General features: G+C 48.4%; 1 protein-coding gene across 4 annotated transcripts in view; it reads right to left on the reverse strand.

Moving 5' to 3' along the window:
* The window catches only part of CHD4 (chromodomain helicase DNA binding protein 4), an 84,675-nt gene extending 84,016 nt beyond the window's left edge, over nt 1-659 (reverse strand). For all 4 annotated transcript variants that reach the window (XM_089664331.1, XM_089664329.1, XM_089664330.1 and 1 more), the window contains exon 1: nt 539-659. The gene's annotated coding sequence lies outside the window, so the exon portion shown is untranslated. The remainder of the gene's footprint in view (nt 1-538) is intronic.
* Between the last annotated feature and the right edge of the window lie 17,075 nt (nt 660-17,734).

A 17,734-nucleotide genomic window follows, 5' to 3' on the forward strand; every position in this document is an offset into this window, starting at 1 on the left:
CGGATGGAAAGCTTATATGTAGCAATCTATAGATCACTTCCAATATATAGGAACTCTATAAATAGACTCTCAGACACAAACCTACCTCTATCTATAGGACCTCTACCTACTATATATACACCCCCCCACCCCCTCCCAATCTCAGAGGTCTCCACACCCCCCAGGACATTCTGTTGCCCACTCTGTCCATTGTTGTCCTCCTGATGAGATTTGGAGGCAATCTCCCCCCTCCCCCTCTGTTACATTGTACAGTATAATGTTACATTGTATCATGTGGTAGAGAATTCTGTTACATTGTATGTCCCAGTACAGTAGGGATCACGTGCTCCCCATAGACAGGCTGTAGAAGTTGTCAGGGAGGTGATGCGGCCTCTCCAGGCCCGGGTCGGTGTGTCCTCCTCCCTCTCAGTGTCTCTCACACACAGATATCTCATTGTCCTCCTGCCCTGGGCTCCCTGTCCACCCTGCGGCCCGCGGGCCTAACCCTCCCGCCTCCACTCTCCCTCTCTCAGTGGCCCCCGGGCCGCCCTGCCCTCACCTCCGGCCGGTGTGGCTGTCCAGGCTCCGGCGGCGCGCTCGGTCTCCACTCCCGCTCCTTCCCTCCTGTACACCGGCAGTGATGGTGGAGGCCCCGCCCCTTCCCTCCTTCCGCCCCGTCACCCCGGCAACCAGCGAGTTGCCCTAGAGATGGGCGGCCGGACATCCCATAATAAGCCGAGGGAGCCTGCCATCCCATAATAACAACAACCCTCCTCCTCCTCCTTCCCCCTCCTCCCCCTCAGACATCCCATAATAAGCCCGGGGAGTCTGGCATCCCATAATAGTCTCTTCTCTCCCTTCACACACAGCCCATAGTAACATGAAGGGAGCCCTGACATCCCATAATAGTCACTGGCATCCCATAATAAGCTGAGGGAGCTCTGACATCCCATAATAGTCACCACAGCCAGGCATCCCATAATAACCTGAGGGAGATTGACATCCCATAATAATCACCAGGCATCCCATAATAACTTCTAGGGAGCCTGACATCCCATAATATGCCCCTCCTCCTCCTGGCATCCCATAATATGCCTGTCATAGCACCTCACACAGTGCCAGGTGTCCCTCCATGGCAACCTCAGTCCAGGCACTGAGTGGTCCTCATCACAGTGCTATGTCCATCCTTCACTGACAGCCTCAGGGATCACCATCACTCCTCATCCCTCCACTGTAACCTGGGGGATCCCCCTCATCCCTCACCCCTCCACTATAACCTGGGGGATCCCCCTCACCCCTCCACTATAACCTGGGGGATCCCGCTCATCCCTCCACTATAACCTGGGGGATCCCCCTCATCCCTCACCCCTGACCCCTCCACTATAACCTGGGGGATCCCCCTCACCCCTCACCCCTCCACTATAACCTGGGGGATCCCGCTCACCCCTCCACTATAACCTGGGGGATCCCGCTCATCCCTCCACTATAACCTGGGGGATCCCCCTCATCCCTCACCCCTGACCCCTCCACTATAACCTGGGGGATCCCCCTCACCCCTGACCCCTCCACTATAACCTGGGGGATCCCGCTCATCCCTCCACTATAACCTGGGGGATCCCCCTCATCCCTGACCCCTCCACTATAACCTGGGGGATCCCCCTCATCCCTCACCCCTCCACTATAACCTGGGGGATCCCCCTCACCCCTCCACTATAATCTGGGGGATCCCCCTCACCCCTCCACTATAACCTGGGGGATCCCCCTCATCCCTCACCCCTCCACTATAACCTGGGGGATCCCCCTCATCCCTCACCCCTCCACTATAAGCTGGGGGATCCCCTGACCCCTCCACTATAACCTGGGGGATCCCCCTCATCCCTCCACTATAACCTGGGGGATCCCCCTCATCCCTTACCCCTCCACTATAACCTGGGGGATCCCCCTCATCCCTCACCCCTCCACTATAACCTGGGGGATCCCCCTCATCCCTTACCCCTCCACTATAACCTGGGGGATCCCCCTCACCCCTGACCCCTCCACTATAACCTGGGGGATCCCCCTCTCCCCTCCACTATAACCTGGGGGAACCCCCTCACTCCTCCACTATAATCTGGGGGATCCCCCTCATCCCTTACCCCTCCACTATAACCTGGGGGATCCCCCTCATCCCTCCACTATAACCTGGGGGATCCCCCTCATCCCTCCACTATAACCTGGGGGATCCCCCTCATCCCTTACCCCTCACCCTTTCACTATAACCTGGGGGATCCCGCTCACCCCTCTACTATAACCTGGGGGAACCCCCTCACTCCTCATCCCTCACCCCTGACCCCTCCACTATAACCTGGGGGATACTCCTCACCCCTGACCCCTCCACTATAACCTTGGGGATCCCCCTCACTCCTCCACTATAACTTGGGGGATACTCCTCACTCCTCCACTATAACTTGGGGGATCCCCCTCACTCCTCCACTATAACTTGGGGGATATTCCTCAATCCTCCACTATAACCTGGGGATCCCCATCACTCCTCATACCTCCATTACCTGGGGAATCCCTCACTCCACATACCTCCATTATCTGGGGGATCCCCCTCATCTCTCACTCCTCATACCTCTTATACCTGGGGGATCCCCCTCTTCTCTCCCTCCTCATTACCTGGGGAATCCCCTTCATCCCTCACTCCTCATACCTCCATTACCTGGAGAATCCCACCTCATCTTTCCTCATACCTCTACTACTACCTGAGGGATCCCCCTCATCCCTCACACCTCCACTATTACCTGAGGGTTCCTCCTCATCTCTCACTTCTCATACCTCCATTACCTGAGGGATCCCCCTCATTCCTCATACATCTACACCATCCCCCCTCACTCTTCATACCTTCACCATTACCTAGGGGGGATCCCCCTCATCTCTCACACCTCCACCATTACTTGAGGGATCACCCTCATTCTTAATAGCTTTACTATCCCCCCTCATCCCTCACTCCTCAAATACCTGGGGATCCCCTTCATCCCTCACTCCTCATACCGCCACTATAACCTGGGGGATCCCTCTCACTCCTTATCCCTCTATTACTACTTGAGGGATCCCCCATCACTCTTCATACCTCCACCATTACTTAAGGGATCCCCCTCACTCCTCATCCCTCCACTATTACCTGAGGAATCCCTCTCACTCCTCATCCCTCTATTACTACTTGAGGGATCTCCCATCACTCCTCATATCACAAGGGAAATGGTGGAGGTATGAGGAGTGATGGGAGATCCATCAAGTAGTAATAGAGGGATGAGGAGTGAGACCTCCCCCTACTTCACATCCCTGTACTACCACCTGGGAGATTCCCTTACTCCTCATCCCTCCGCCATTACTTGAGGAATCCCCCTTATTCTTCATACATATACACCACCTGGGGGATCCCCCTCACTCTTCATCCATCTACTGCTACAATCTCTTCATCCCTTAACTGTAACCGAGGATCCACTTCAATCCTCATCACTCTACCAATAAATGGGGGATCTGACATTGCTCTTCATCCCTCAAATGTACCTGAGGGATCCCCATCACTCCTCATACCTCCACCATTATTATCTTTACCTAAAGGATCCCCTCACTCCTCTTCCCTCTACTGTACCCAAGGGATCCCCTCACCCCTCTACCATTACCTTAAGTATACCCCTCCTTTCTCATCTCTCTAATGTACCTGAGGGATCCCCCTCACTCTTCATCCTTCTACCATTACCTGAAGGATCCTTCCGCACTCCTCATCCTTCTACCATTATCTGAGGGATCCCCCTTCAATCCTCATTCCAGAAAGATTCCTCCTCGCTCTGCATCCCTCTGACATACCTGAGGGATCCCCCTCATTCTTCATCCTTCTACTATTACCTGAAGGATCCTTCCACACTCCTCATCCTTCTACCATTATCTGAGGGATCCCCCTTCAATCCTCATTCCAGAAAGATTCCTCCTCGCTCTGCATCCCTCTGACATACCTGAGGGATCCCCCTCACGCTTCATCCTTCTACCATTACCTGAAGGATCCTTCCGCACTCCTCATCCTTCTACCATTATCTCAGGGATCCCCCTTCAATCCTCATTCCTCCGCCATTCCAGAAAGATTCCTCCTCGCTCTGCATCTCTCTGACATACCTGAGGGATCCCTACTTACTCCACATACCTCTGAAGTACCTGAGGGATCTCTTCTCACTGTGGATTCCTCTACCGTATCTGATGGATCCCTATTCACTTCACATCCCTCTTACACGCACTATATTGCCCGCAGTATTGGGCCACCTGAGGGATCTCTTCTCACTGTGGATTCCTCTCCCAGTAGCTGAGGGATCCCTCTCACTCCTCATCCCTCTCCCATTACCTGAGGGATCCCTCTCTCTCCTCATCACTCTCCCGTTACCTGAGGGATCCCTCTCACTCCTCATCCCTCTCCCAGTACCTGAGGGATCCCTCTCACTCCTCATCCCTCTCCCATTACCTGAGGGATCCCTCTCTCTCCTCATCCCTCTCCTGTTACCTGAGGGATCCCTCTCACTCCTCATCCCTCTCCCAGTACCTGAGGGATCCCTCTCTCTCCTCATCCCTCTCCCAGTACCTGAGAGATCCCTCTCACTCCTCATCCCTCTCCCATTACCTGAGGGATCCCTCTCTCTCCTCATCCCTCTCCCGTTACTTGAGGGATCCCTCTCACTCCTCATCCCTCTCCCATTACCTGAGGGATCCCCCTCACTCCTCATCCCTCTCCCATTAGCTGAGGGATTCCCCTCACTCCTCTCCCATTACCTGAGGGATCCCTCTCACTCCTCATCCTTCTCCCATTAGCTGAGGGATCCCTCTCACTCCTCATCCCTCTCCCATTACCTGAGGGATCCCCCTCACTCCTCATCCCTCTCCCATTACCTGAGGGATCCCTCTCTCTCCTCATCCCTCTCCCATTACCTGAGGGATCCCTCTCACTCCTCATCCCTCTCCCATTACCTGAGGGATCCCTCTCACTCCTCATCCCTCTCCCATTACCTGAGGGATCCCTCTCACTCCTCATCCCTCTCCCATTACCTGAGGGCTCCCTCTCACTCCTCATCCCTCTCCCATTACCTGAGGATTCCCTCTCTCTCCTCATCCCTCTCCCATTACCTGAGGGATCCCTCTCACTCCTCATCCGTCTCCCATTAGCTGAGGGATCCCTCTCACTCCTCATCCCTCTCCCATTACCTGAGGGATCCCCCTCACTCCTCATCCCTCTCCCATTAGCTGAGGGATTCCCCTCACTCCTCTCCCATTACCCGAGGGATCCCTCTCACTCCTCATCCCTCTCCCATTACCTGAGGGATCCCTCTCACTCCTCATCCCTCTCCCATTAGCTGAGGGATTCCCCTCACTCCTCTCCCATTACCTGAGGGATCCCTCTCACTCCTCATCCCTCTCCCATTACCTGAGGGATCCCTCTCACTCCTCATCCCTCTCCCATTACCTGAGGGATCCCTCCTCACTGTGCATCCCTTTTTTGTTTCTTTCCAAGTCCCACGGTGTAGTGAACACCCTCACAAAACTAGCACCTGTGAAAAAAAAAAAGTGAGCACACAAAAAAGTGCACAGGGTGTACAACTTGCCCTCCTCCAAACAGAAAGGGCCCTAGCCCTGATCCCCCGGGGCACAAGGATCCTGACAGGGACTGAGGACCTCATTGGTCTACCTGGCCATAACCAGATGGACCCCTTTCTTCAGGAGGCCTGCCGAAGCAAGGCCACCCCGAGTACTCAGTGGGGCTTCCCCCAAAGGGAGACCCCATGGGAGGTGGAGAATCTGACCAAAAAGCCACGTGCCTTCCCCCCTCCCCCCCAAGACTTTCAAAGCAGGTCTGAGGCCCTACACCCTACTAATCAGGGAAGTGAAAAAGAGTGTACCTTACCTACAACCGGGGACAGGCCACATTCAACCCGGGAGGAAAAAGGCCCCCCCCCCCCTCCCGGGCCAGCGTTCTTCCTCCCGAAAACTGATAAGAACAGATACCACACTTGATCTTAGCCAAAAGGCAGCATCACTTTAATGTACCTGAGGGATCCCTCCTCACTCCTCCTTCCTCTACTATTACCAGAGGGATCCCTCCTCACTCCTCCTTCTACTATTACCAGAGGGATCCCTCCTCACTCCTCCTTCCTCTACTATTACCAGAGGGATCCCTCCTCACTCCTCTACTATTACCAGAGGGATCCCTCCTCACTTCTCCACCCTCTACTGTTACCTGAGGGATCTCTCCTCACTCCTCCTCCCTCTACTGTTACCCGAGAGATCCCTCCTTACTCCTCCTCTCTCTACTGTTACGAGGGATCCCTCCTCACTCCCCCTTCCTCTACTATTACCCGAGGAATCCCTCCTCACTCCTCCTTCCTCTACTATTACCCGAGGGATCCCTCCTCACTCCTCCACTTTAACCTGAGAGATCCCTTGTCATTCCTCCTCCCTCTACTATTACCCAAGGGATCCCACCTCACTCCTCCTCCCTCTACTATTACCCAAGGGATCCCTCCTCACTCCTTCCTCTACTGTTACCCGAGGGATCCCTCCTCACTCCTTCCTCTACTATTACCCGAGGGATCCCTCCTCACTCCTCCTTCCTCTACTTTTACCTGAGAGATCCCTTGTCACTCCTTCTCCCTCTACTATTACCCAAGGGATCCCACCTCACTCCTCCTCCCTCTACTATTACCCAAGGGATCCCTCCTCACTCCTCCTCCCTCTACTATTACCCAAGGGATCACTCCTCACTACTCCTCCATCTACTATTACCAAAGGGATCCCTCCTCCTCCTTCTACTATTACCCAAGATATCCCTCCTCACTCCTCCTTCCTCTACTTTTACCTGAGAGATCCCTTGTCACTCCTCTTCCCTCTACTGTTACCCAAGGGATCCCTCCTCACTCCTCCTCCCTCTACTGTTACCTGAGAGATCCCTCCTCCTCCCTCTACTGTTACCCAAGGGATCACTCCTCACCCCTCTACTATTACCCGAGGGATCCCTCCTCACTCCTCCTCCCTCTACTATTACCCAAGGGATCCCACCTCACTCCTCCTCCCTCTACTGTTACCCAAGGGATCCCTCCTCACTCCTCCTCCCTCTACTGTTACCCAAGGGATCCCTCCTCACTCCTCCTCCCTCTACTATTACCCAAGGGATCCCTCCTCACTCCTCCTCCCTCTACTATTACCCGAGGGATCCCTCCTCACTGTACCATACCCTTAACATAAAGGGAGTTTTGAAATCCCTTAAAAGCCACAGACATCCCATAATAAGCTGAGGGAGCTGTGACATCCCATAATAGTCACCACAGCCACGCATTCCATAATAACCTGAGGGAGTTTGACATCCCATAATAATCACCAGGCATCCCATAATAACTTCTAGGGAGCCTGACATCCCATAATATGCCCCTCCTCCTCCTGGCATCCCATAATATGCCTGTCTCAGCACCTCACACAGTGCCAGGTGTCCCTCCATGGTAACCTCAGTCCAGGCACTGAGTGGTCCTCATCACAGTGCTATGTCCATCCTTCACTGACAGCCTCAGGGATCACCATCACTCCTCATCCCCCTGCTACTGCCTGGGGATCCCCCTCAGTTCTCATACCTCCACCACTACCTGAGGAATCCTCCTCGTTCCTCATCCTTATGCTGTATCTAAGAAATCCCTCCTCCCTCCTCATCCCTCTACCATTACCTAAGGGATCCCTCATCATTTCTCATCCCTGTAATGTACCTGAGGAATCCCTCCTCGCTGCTCATCCCTGTAATGCACCTGAGGAATCCCTCCTCATTGTGCATCCCTGTAATGCACCTGAGGAATCCCTCCTCATTGTGCATCCGTGTAATGTACCTGAGGAATCCCTCCTCATTGTGCATCCCTGTAATGTACCTGAGGAATCCCTCCTCATTGTGCATTCGTGTAATGTACCTGAGGAATCCCTCCTCATTGTGCATCCCTGTAATGTACCTGAGGAATCCCTCCTCATTGTGCATTCGTGTAATGTACCTGAGGAATCCCTCCTCATTGTGCATCCCTGTAATGTACCTGAGGAATCCCTCCTCATTGTGCATCCCTGTAATGTACCTGAGGAATCCCTCCTCATTGTGCATCCCTGTAATGCACCTGAGGAATCCCTCCTCATTGTGCATCCCTGTAATGCACCTGAGGAATCCCTCCTCATTGTGCATCCGTGTAATGTACCTGAGGAATCCCTCCTCATTGTGCATCCCTGTAATGCACCTGAGGAATCCCTCCTCATTGTGCATCCGTGTAATGTACCTGAGGAATCCCTCCTCATTGTGCATCCCTGTAATGTACCTGAGGAATCCCTCCTCATTGTACATCCCTGTAATGTACCTGAGGAATCCCTCCTCATTGTGCATTCGTGTAATGTACCTGAGGAATCCCTCCTCATTGTGCATCCCTGTAATGCACCTGAGGAATCCCTCCTCATTGTGCATCCGTGTAATGTACCTGAGGAATCCCTCCTCATTGTGCATCCCTGTAATGTACCTGAGGAATCCCTCCTCATTGTGCATTCGTGTAATGTACCTGAGGAATCCCTCCTCATTGTGCATCCCTGTAATGTACCTGAGGAATCCCTCCTCATTGTGCATCCGTGTAATGTATCTAAGGAATCCCTCCTCATTGTGCATCCCTGTAATGTACCTGAGGGATCCCTCCTCAATCATCCCTCCATTATCTGAGAGATCCCTCTACTATTACCCTGAGGGATCCCTTCTCAGTCTTCATCCCTCTGCCATACTTGAGGAATCCCCCTCACTCTTTGTCCCTCTAGCATTGCTTAATGGACCCCCTCTCTCCCTCTTCATCCCTCATCTGTACTTGAGGGATCCCATTACTCTTCATCCCTCTACTACTGCATGGGGGATCCTCCTCACTCTTCATTCCTCTACTGTACCCGAGGGATCCATCTCGCTCTTCATCCCTCAGCTTCACCTAATGGATCCCCCTCACTTCTCAACTGTACCTGAGGGATTCCTTTCACTTCTCAACCCCCAACTGTACCTGGGAGAATCCTCCTAATTCTTCATCCATCTACCATTACTTGGGGGATCCAGGGGAGGACTGACCATTTTGAAACTCGGGCACTGCCCGAGGGCCCGGGGTCAGTAGGGGGCCCCATGAGATGCCCCTGGTACCTTTTTCATAGGCTTTTTTGAGTTTGAGCAAGGACACAGGGGCCCCATGATCCCCAATTGCCCGGGGACCCCATGAGTTGTCAGTCCACCCCTGGGGGATCCCCCTCACTCTTCATCCCTCAAAAACTACCTGGGGATCCCCCCTCACTCTTCATCCCTCAATTGTACCTAGGGAATCCCCTTACTTCTAATCCCTCCACCATTACCTGAAGGATCCCCCTAACTCTTCATCCCACCATCTTTACCTAGACTCCTAGAGTATCCCCCATCACTCTCAATCCCTCAACTGTATCTGGGGAATCACTCTTCATCCCTCCAAATCTACTTAAGAGATCCCTCTAACTCCTCATCTGTATTCCTTTACCTGAAGGATCCCCCTCTCTCTTCATCCCTCAACTGTACCTGAGAGATCCCCCACACTCCTCATTCCTCCACTGTTAGCTGGGGAATCCCCCTAACTCTTCATTCATTATAAAGCACTGAGTAAACTGTTGGCGCTATATTAATCCTGTATAATATTAATTCTTTATCCTTCTTACCACTGCCTGAGGGATTCCCCACATTTTTCATCCCCGTACCATTACCTGGCGGATCCTTTTCACTCCTCATTCCTCTACTATTATCTGAAGGATCCTTCTCATGCCTCATCCCTCTACCATTACCTGAGAAATCCATTCTCACTCTTCAACCATTTGACCTACCTATTAGATCCCTCCTCACTCTTCATGCGTTTGACCTACCCAAGGAATACCGTCTTACATTTCATTCCTGTGGGATCCCCCCTCACTCTTGATTCCTCTGATGACGTGGTGAGATGACCTTTGTAGTATCTGGAGCTCTCCTTTAGCTTTGTTGTACTTCATATAAATCCAACAGATAATAAAGAGTCCAATTTCTGACGTACTTGTCACAGTCCTATCACTATAACTCTTTCAGTGCTCAGGAGCCCTGTTGTGTTACATGGTCACATGGTCATTTTACTCGCATAAAGGGCTTTGAACCATTCCAGTCAGTCCCTTCTCCCGGAAGATGCTTATAGTCTGAAGATATCTTCTTTGTCTCCTACAGTCCTTCTGTTTTCCAGTGCAGGATGCGCAGCCCGGCCTCAGAGGACTGTCGCATGGGTATGAGTCAAATTGTGCTTGAGCTATGGTAGCCTCAAATGTATGGTTTATCATTGAAAATGGTGTATTGGTGGACCTTCCCTGGCCACCATGAGCTTCAGAGGGTGGCTGAGCTATGGTAGCCTCAGAGCTGTACAGCTGGTCTTTGAAAATGGTGAATTGGAGATCCTTCCCTGCCCACCAGCAGCTTCAGAGGGCGACCGAGCTATGGTAGCCTCACAGCTATATTGTTGGCCATTGAAAATGGTGGATTGATGGTCCTTCCTTGCCCACCAGCAGCTTCAGATGGTGGCCAAGCTATGGTAGCCTCAAAGCTGTGTGCTTGGCCATTGACAGTGGTGTATTGGTGGACCTTCCCTGGCCACCATGAGCTTCAGAGGGTGGCTGAGCTATGGTAGCCTCATAGCTGTACAGCTGGTCAGTAAAAATGGTGAATTGAAGGTCCTTCCCTGCCCACCAGCAGCTTCAGAGGGTGGCCAAGCTATGGCAGACTCAAAGCTGTATGCTTGGCCATTGAAAATGGTGTATTGGTGGTCCTTCCGTGTCCGCCAGCAGCTTCAGAGGGTGGCCGAGCTATGGTAGCCTCAAAGCTGTACAGTTGGTCATTGAAAATGGTGGATTGGTGGGCCCTACCTGCCCATCAGTAACTCCAGAGGGTGGCCGAGCTACAGTAGCCTCAAAGCTGGATGGTTGGTCATTGAAAATGGTATATTGGTGGTCCTTCTCGGCCCACCAGCAACTGCAGAGGGTGGCCGAACTATGGTAGCCTCAAAGCTGTACAGTTGGTCATTTAAAATGGTGGATTGGTGGGTCTTACCTGTAGTAGTCTACAGCAGTGTTTTTCAACCTTTTTTGTGCAAAGGCACACTTTTTTCATGAAAAAAATCACGAGGCACACCACCATTAGAAAATGTTAAAAAAATTTACCTCTGTGCCTATATTGACTATATATAAAGTAATTCTCTTGAATAGGAATCAAACACAAAGAAATTATTTTATAATTACTTTATTATGAAATAATAAAGTATTTTATAATTGGACCCGGGGGCCGGACCAAGAGTAGATGAATGATGTGTATGTGTCATCCATAGTAAGTATAGTAATATTCCCCCATAGTAATTAATCCCCCATATAGTAATTCATTCCCCATAGTAACTCATCCCCCATATAGTAATTCATCCCCCATAGTAATTCATCCCCCATAGTAATTAATCCCCCATATAGTAATTCATCCCCCATAGTAATTAATCCCCCATATAGTAATTCATCCCCCATAGTAATTCATCCCCCATATAGTAATTCATCCCCCATAGTAATTCATCCCCCATAGTAATTCATCCCCCATATAGTAATTCATCCCCCATAGTAATTCATCCCCCATATAGTAATTCATCCCCCATAGTAATTCATCCTCCATAGTAATTCACCCCCCCTATAGTAATTCATCCCCCCTATAGTAATTCATCCCCCCTATAGTAATTCATCCCCCATATAGTAATTCATCCCCCCTATAGTAATTAATCCCCCATATAGTAATTCATCCCCCATAGTAATTCATCCCCCATATAGTAATTCATCCCCCATAGTAATTCATCCCCCCTATAGTAATTCATCCCCCATAGTAATTCATCCCCCCTATAGTAATTCATCCCCCATATAGTAATTCATCCCCCATAGTAATTCATCCCCCATATTAATTCATCCCCCATATTAAGTCCCCAAGCCCCCCCTGTGTCAATTCACTTACCTTTGCTCCGCGCGTTCCTCTCGCCGTTCCGGTGTAGCATGAAAATCTGTCTCCTATGAGGATCTGTCCCCCTCGACATATCTGCGCATGTGCCAGTTTCAGGCATTAGCAGCCGATCGACGATCTCCGGCACATGCGCAGATACGTCGAGGGGGACAGATCATCCTGACAGTATCACGCTCTGCGGGCCGGATTAAAAGGTCCGCCGGGCCGTAGTTTGCCCATTGCTGTTCTAATGATTGGTCTATTTGTGAGCCGAGGCCACATGTTACGGATGAAATTGCAATTTTTCCCACGGCACACCAGATAATATCTCACGGCACACTAGTGTGCCGCGGCACAGTGGTTGAAAAATGCTGGTCTACAGCACCTTCAAAGGGTGGCCAAGCTATGGTAGCCTGAAAGCTGGATGGTTGGACATTGCAAATAGTGTATTGAGAGTCCTTCCCTGCCCACCAGTAGTCTCACAGGGTGGATGAGCTATGGTAGCCTCAAATTTATATAGTTGGTCATTAAAAATGGTGTATTGGTGGTCCTTCCCTGCCCACCAGCAGCTTCAGAGGATGGCCGTGCTATGGTAGCCTCAAAGCTGTACAGTTGGTCATTGAAAATGGTGGATTGGTGAGCCATACCTGCCCATCAGTAACTCCAGAGGGTGGCCGAGTTATGGTAGCCTCAAAGCTGGATGGTTGGTCATTGAAAATGGTATATTGGTGGTCCTTTCTGGCCCACCAGCAGGTTCATAGGGTGGCTGTACTATAGTAGCCTCAAAGCTGTACAGTTGGTCATTTAAAATGGTGGATTGGTGGGTCTTACCTGCCCATCAGTAACTCCAGAGTGTAGCCGAGCTATGGTAGCCTCAAAGCTGGATGGTTGGTCATTGAAAATTGTATATTAATGGCCCTTCTTGGCCCCCCAGCAGCTTCAGAGGGTGGCCAAACTATGGTAGACTCAAAGCTGTATGTTTTCCATTTAAAATGGTGTACTGGTTGTCCTTCCCTGCCCACCAGCAGCTTCAGAGGGTGGCCATGCTATGGTATCCTCAAAGCTTTACAGTTGGTCATTGAAAATGGTGGATTGGTAGGCCATACCTGCCCATCAGTAACTCCAGAGGGTGCCCGAGCTGTGGTAGACTCAAAGCTGGATGGTTGGACATTGCAAATAGTGTATTGATGGTCCTTCCCTGCCCACCATAGTCTCACAGGGTGGATGAGCTATGGTAGCCTCAAAGCTGGATGGTTGGTCATTGAAAATTGTATATTGATGGCCCTTCTTGGCCCACCAGCAGCTTCAGAGGGTGGCCAAACTATGGTAGAGTCAAAGCTGTATGTTTTCCATTTAAAATTGTGTACTGGTTGTCCTTCCCTGCCCATCAGTAACTCCAAAGGGTGGCCATTGTATGGTATCCTCAAAGCTTTACAGTTGGTCATTGAAAATGGTGGATTGGTGGGCCATACCTGCCCATCAGTAACTCCAGAGGGTGGCCGAGCTCTGGTAGACTCAAAGCTGGATGGTTGGACATTGCAAATAGTGTATTGATGGTCCTTCCCTGCCCACCATAGTCTCACAGGGTGGATGAGCTATGGTAGCCTCAAATCTATATAGTTGGTCATTAAAAATGGTGTATTGGTGGTCCTTCCCTGCCCACCAGCAGCTGCAGAGGTTGGCCTACCTACTTATAAATATTTTTATTCTTTGTGCACTAACATGGAGAACATACAAACTCCATGTAGCAGGAGTCATCCATTCCATATTCTATTCATTATACAGTTTTGCAACATTATAAATTGTATCGACTTTTCAATCGATCTATTATTTCATTTGTCATCATAATGTAACATTGCAGTTTTTAGGCCAGTTACTGCAGCCGTGGTCTTGTTTTAACCTTTTCAGACTCCTGACGTATCAGACACGTCCAACGAGCTGAGGAGACCCAACCACACACGGCTTGATAAAAAAATCGAAATATTCAGTTTGAAAGTAAACTGTACTTTTTAGCCCAATAAACTTGTCAGTTTCACTTCTCTAAATACATTTCGGGTGCAAAAAGTGTGCAAAAGTCACAGTGACAGTTTGTTTCCTTCAGAAAGCAGCTACAGCTTGAGTAGAAAAGGCTGTCCCCTGCCAGCATGCTTTAGAGAAGGACCCTTGCTCTCTGTATGGAAGCAGTGGTCTCTCTGCAGACGTTTTGGATGGAGTAGGGAAGGGTTAAAACTGCTCTTAGCTTTTTTTCTGTTGACTGCACCCTTTTAGGCTCCGTTCATGCAGTTTGCATTTGATCAGTTTCTGCAGAGCTTTTCTTGGTGCGTGTTGTGTTTTTGCACATGCGTTTTAACACGTTTTTGATGCGTTTTGTGTTTTTTTTTTCCAACTTGTTGCTGGGCAGATTAAACGCATAAAAAACGCTTAAAAACGCATCAAAAACGCACTACATGCTTTTCCGCAGCATCTCCATTGAAGTCTATAGAACCAAAAACACATTCGATATGTACATATGGGGGAGCACGGTATATGAAAAGTAATCAGGTGACAACTCTTCTGACAATAGGATCAGAAAGTAGCCAGGCAAAGCGGAGTGGCCATTGTACTGCAAGCATACCTGAGCCAAAACCCCTCCCCCACCACGGTTAACGTGCGTTCACATTCAAAAACAAGCAGGGAAGGAGTGGCTATGCTAGACTCCACCTCCCATGATGCAATGCATCACCCACACTCTTCCCGCTCACAACCCCACCCTTGCTGCACATTCCTCACTCTCAGAGCATGTGTCACCGCTTCTTAAAGGGAAAGTAGCGTGTATTTTTGGAGAAAGAATATTTGACGTTATTAATGTGAGGTTTAGTTTAAAATCATTTTTCACGAGTCTTTCACATTTTTACATACATACATATATTATACATACATACATATATTATACATACATACATATATTATACATACATAACATATATTATACATACATACATATATTATACATACATAACATATATTATACATACATACATATATTATACATACATAACATATATTATACATACATACATACATATATTATACATACATAACATATATTATACATACATAACATATATTATACACACATAACATATATTATACATACATAACATATATTATACACACATACATATATTATACACATACACATATATTATACATACATAACATATATTATACACATACACATATATTATACATACATACATATATTATACATACATAACATATATTATACATACATACATATATTATACATACACACATATATTATACACACATACATACAGTGGGGATCGAAAGTTTGGGCACCCCAGCTAAAAATTTGTATTAATGTGCATAAAGAAGCCAAGGAAAGATGGAAAAATCTCCAAAAGGCATCAAATTACAGATTAGACATTCCTATAATATGTCAAAAAAAGTTAGATTTTATTTCCATTATTTACACTTTCAAAATAACAGAAAACAAAAAAATGGCGTCTGCAAAAGTTTGGGCACCCTGCAGAATTTATAGCATGCACTGCCCCCTTTGCAAAGCTGAGACCTGCCAGTGTCATGGATTGTTCTCAATCATCGTCTGGGAAGACCAGGTTATGTCAATCTCAAAGGTTTTAAATGCCCAGACTCATCTGACCTTGCCCCAACAATCAGCACCATGGGTTCTTCTAAGCAGTTGTCTAGAAAACTGAAACTGAAAATAGTTGACGCTCACAAAGCTGGAGAAGGCTATAAGAAGATAGCAAAGCGTTTTCAGATGTCAATATCCTCTGTTCGGAATGTAATTAAGAAATGGCAGTCATCAGGAACAGTGGAAGTTAAAGCAAGATCTGGAAGACCAAGAAAAATATCAAACAGAACAGCTCGCAGGATTGTGAGAAAAACAATTCAAAACCCACATTTGACTGCACGATCCCTCCAGAAAGATCTGGCAGACACTGGAGTTGTGGTTCACTATTCCACTATAAAGAGATACTTGTACAAATATGGTCTTCATGGAAGGGTCATCAGAAGAAAACCTCTTCTACGTCCTCACCACAAAAATCATCGTTTGAACTTTGCAAATGAACATATAGACAAGCCTGATGCATTTTGGAAACAAGTTCTGTGGACCAATGAGGTTAAAATTGAACTTTTTGGCCGGAATGAGCAAAGGTGCGTTTGGAGAAGAAGAGGCACAGAATTTAATGAAAAGAACCTCTGTCCAACTGTGAAGCATGGGGTTGGATCAATCATGCTTTGGGGTTGTGTTGCAGCCAGTGGCACAGGGAACATCTCACGAGTAGAAGGAAAAATGGATTCAATAAAATTTCAGCAAATTTTGGATGGTAACTTGATGCCATCTGTGAAAAAGCTGAAGTTAAAGAGAGGATGGCTTCTACAAATGGATAATGATCCTAAACACACCTTGAAATCCACGGGGGATTACATCAAGAGGCGTAAACTGAAGGTTTTGCCATGGCCTTCACAATCTCCTGACCTCAACATAATTGAAAATCTATGGATAGACCTTAAAAGAGCCGTGCGTGACAGACAGCCCAGAAATCTCAAAGAACTGGAAGACTTTTGTAAGGAAGAATGGGCAAAGATACCTCAAACAAGAATTGAAAGACTCTTGGCTGGCTACAAAAAGCGTTTACAAGCTGTGATACTTGCCAAAGGGGGCAGTACAAGATATTAACTCTGCAGGGGGCCCAAACTTTTGCAGACGCCATTTTTTTGTTTTCTGTTATTTTGAAAGTGTAAATGATGGAAATAAAATCTAACTTTTGTTGACATATTATAAGAATGTCTAATCTGTAATTTGATGCCTTTTGGAGATTTTTCCATCTTTCCTTGGCTTCTCTATGCACATTAAAACAAATTTTTAGCTGGGGTGCCCAAATTTCGATCCCCACTGTATATTATACATACATAACATATATTATACATACATAACATATATTATACACACATACATATATTATACACATACACATATATTATACATACACACATATATTATACATACATACATACATATATTATACACACATACATATATTATACACACATAACATATATTATACGCACATAACATATATTATACACACATACATAACGTATTTCCCACTCCATAAGACGCACCTAGGTTTTAGAGATGAAAAACAAGAAAAAAAATATTCTAAACCAATGGACTGCAGACACAGTACAGGAGATGACCAGAGACTGCGGACATAGTACAGGGGATGACCAGAGACTGCGGACACAGTACAGGAGATGACCAGAGACTGCGGACATAGTACAGGAGATGACCAGAGACTGCAGACAGTACAGGAGATGACCAGAGACTGCAGACACAGTACAGGAGATGACCAGAGACTGTGGACGCAGTGCAGGAGATGACCAGAGACTGCGGACACAGTACAGGAGATGACCAGAGACTGCGGACACAGTGCAGGAGATGACCAGAGACTGCGGACACAGTGCAGGAGATGACCAGAGACTGCGGACACAGTGCGGGAGATGACCAGAGACTGCGGACACAGTACAGGAGATGACCAGAGACTGCGGACACAGTACAGGGATGACCAGAGACTGCGGACACAGTACATGAGATGACCAGAGACTGCGGACACAGTACAGGAGATGACCAGAGACTGCGGACACAGTACAGATGACCAGAGACTG

Source organism: Staurois parvus, unplaced genomic scaffold (genome assembly GCF_062004578.1).
Source record: "Staurois parvus isolate SC_StPar_1 unplaced genomic scaffold, SC_StPar_1.0 ptg001885l, whole genome shotgun sequence".
NCBI classification, from domain to species: Eukaryota; Metazoa; Chordata; class Amphibia; order Anura; family Ranidae; genus Staurois; species Staurois parvus.